This window comes from Molossus molossus, unplaced genomic scaffold (genome assembly GCF_014108415.1).
Source record: "Molossus molossus isolate mMolMol1 unplaced genomic scaffold, mMolMol1.p scaffold_m16_p_3, whole genome shotgun sequence".
In the NCBI taxonomy this organism is placed as follows: Eukaryota; Metazoa; Chordata; class Mammalia; order Chiroptera; family Molossidae; genus Molossus; species Molossus molossus.
In genome coordinates this window covers 66,912,236-66,914,836 of record NW_023425366.1, presented here as the reverse complement: position 1 = coordinate 66,914,836, position 2,601 = coordinate 66,912,236, and the positions used below count along the sequence as shown (strand labels likewise).

The following is a 2,601-nucleotide window of genomic DNA, read 5'->3' as shown; positions in this document are numbered from 1 at the left end:
AATTAGGACATCATCATTGTACAACCCTTAATGGATTATAGATCTATGAACCAACTATCAGTGGTTCCTAACATCACACGAAAAAGGGCAATCAGATATCACCTGCCTCCTAATGGAAGTGAAGAAACCACGGAGGAAGTGTGTCAGACTGTGGGAATCTCCACAAGACAAACTACTTAGTTTCTTTGGCAATAAAATCGCAAGAAAAATATAATTAGATCTATTGGGAACCTATAAATTATTAGACTTAGAAGTCATATTAACAAATTGTTGTTTGGATTCAAATTCCAATAAAAGAAACAAAAATAAATATTTATAGGCTGATTGGAAATATGAACACAGAATGAATGTTTGATAACATTAAGGAATTATTGTTAAAATGGTTTAGTCTTATGATGGCATTGTGGTCATATTTTAAAAGGAATGTCTATTTTAGAGATATATAGTAAAAAATTCATACACAAAATAGTTTGATATTTAGGGCTTAACCTCAAAATAATCTGATGGGCATGAGAAAGTAGGACGTTTCAGAAGAAACAAAAAAAGTCACATGATAATTTTTTAAGCTATATGATGCATACATGGTGATCAAGGTATATTCTGTCTCCTTTAGATTGTGTAATGAGAAATCTGACTTTATATTTTTATGTTTGCTAACAGTTTTTTTTTTTTCCCCTCAGAGGTAGTCCCCTATTCAATCCGGGCTGCCACACAGGCAGACGGAAAGCGCAGGGATTTCTTTCTTTTGCATCCCAGTGCAAACCAAAAGAACAACAGATTGTTCATGCTAACAGTTTTTAAGCCTCACCCCTCACTCTTCCCATTGTACCCATATCTGGACGAGCTGATAAGAAAGCCTGGTGTTTGGTATTTCAAACCTCACAAGTCCTTTCCCAAGCATAGGAGTCCTCACCCTGTCCCTACCCCAAACCATAGTAAAACCTATGCCAGTCTCTTTTCTTTGCTCTTTTTTTTTTCTCCTATTTTTTGTTCAGATAGAGTGGGAGGGAGAGAGAGGAAGAGAGAGAGAGAAACATCGACGTGAAAGGGACACATCGAGTGGTTGCCACCCGCACGACCAACCAGGGCCAGGGACAAACTGCAACCGAGGTACGTGCCCTTAGCGGGAACTGAACCAGGGTCTCTCTGGACCGCAGGCCAATGCTCCAACCGCTGAGCCAAACTGGCCAGGGCTTTTCTTTGCTCCTTTGAGCCATTTTTTAAACTGCCTGAGAGGCCTGTCCTGTTCTCTCCCTAATGAATTCAAGTATGTAACCAGCTAGTCAGAAATGTGGCTTGCTTGGGGACTCCACTTGTGGCTGATATCTGGGGGCAGTCTTGTTGGGGCTAGAACCCTTTCGCCTGTGGGGTGTGTGCTAACTCTGAGTGGTTAGTGCCAGAATTGTATGGCAGTATACTATACACCCGCTGGCATCAGAATAACTCCTCTTTCACTTCTACAGTCAACAGACACATGATACCCATCCTTTTATTTTCTAAATATATCTCATAGATGTTTTCTTTATACAAGAAAAATATGAACGTTTTGGTGGATCAGATATCATAAAAGCAATGAAATAATTCTAGAAAGCAATACTTATCTGGGAAACATGAATCAGTTTCTCAGATGAGGAGAGAATACCACTCCACTGACTGAACTCAAACACTGATTACTTTTCTTATGCGCTGAAATTTCAATACTAAAAGTGCCTTCAAGCTGAAAGTAGAGGAACATAAATTAACCCGTTCATGCAACATGTGTTTCTAAGTGTCTGTATATACCAGACACATTTCGAGGTACTGGAGATGCAACCGTGGTCAAACTAGACATAGCCTCTGCCCTTATGGGCTTATGGTCTAAAAAGAAGTTGAACAGGGAAATACACACCAGAAAAGTAAGCTAATTAATTAATTAGTATCTAAAATTGTGATAAACGCTATATAGAAAATTGTCTAAAAACTGAAAAAGAATAACCAAACGTGACAACCTCTACAGCGTGAGCTGGCCATGGGAAGAGCTTCAGAAAAGCAGGGCCAGCTTTTGTGGGTGTAAGACCTGTGCATTTGCTCAGTGTCCTGCGCTTAGAAGGGTCCTGAGCCTGGTGTCAAGCTCTTCTGCCTCCATCTTTAATTTATTAATAAGGTTTGAATAAGAATACCTGCATTTTCCCTTTGCTCTGGACCCTGCAAAGTATGTGGCTGGTTCTGGGGCAAAGCATTCCAGTTAGAAAAACCAGCATGTTCGCAGACTCGAGGCAGGGAAGAACAGGTTGAGTGAGCAGAATTGAAAGAAGGGCAGGAAAAGCTGCACAAGGAGCAGAGTGGCAGGGGGTGAGGTCAGAGGGGGCAGGGCAGAAACTCTGGCGGCTGCGGGAGTGAGCTGTGTGTCTCCGCCATACACTCAAGTGCTTCCGGTGGCACAGGGTCACTCCCTTAAAAGGTTCTCTGCAGGAGGGCTTTCCAGAGAACCCATCACTAAAATGGGGCTAAAGCCTTGGGACAGGCCAGAAAGAGATCACAAGTGGTAGGAAGACAGCCAGCACCTGGAGGCTTCCTATTGATGTTCTCATCTCCAGGTAGAGGCAGCTGCATCCAGATGCA

The 2,601-nt window shown here is 42.0% G+C and overlaps 1 non-coding gene across 1 annotated transcript; it reads right to left on the bottom strand.

The window, feature by feature from the left end:
- Positions 1-678: 678 nt before the first annotated feature.
- Positions 679-796, bottom strand: LOC118643017. The gene has a single exon (XR_004961912.1). It is a non-coding gene; the product is annotated as a small nucleolar RNA SNORA31 (small nucleolar RNA).
- Between the last annotated feature and the right edge of the window lie 1,805 nt (positions 797-2,601).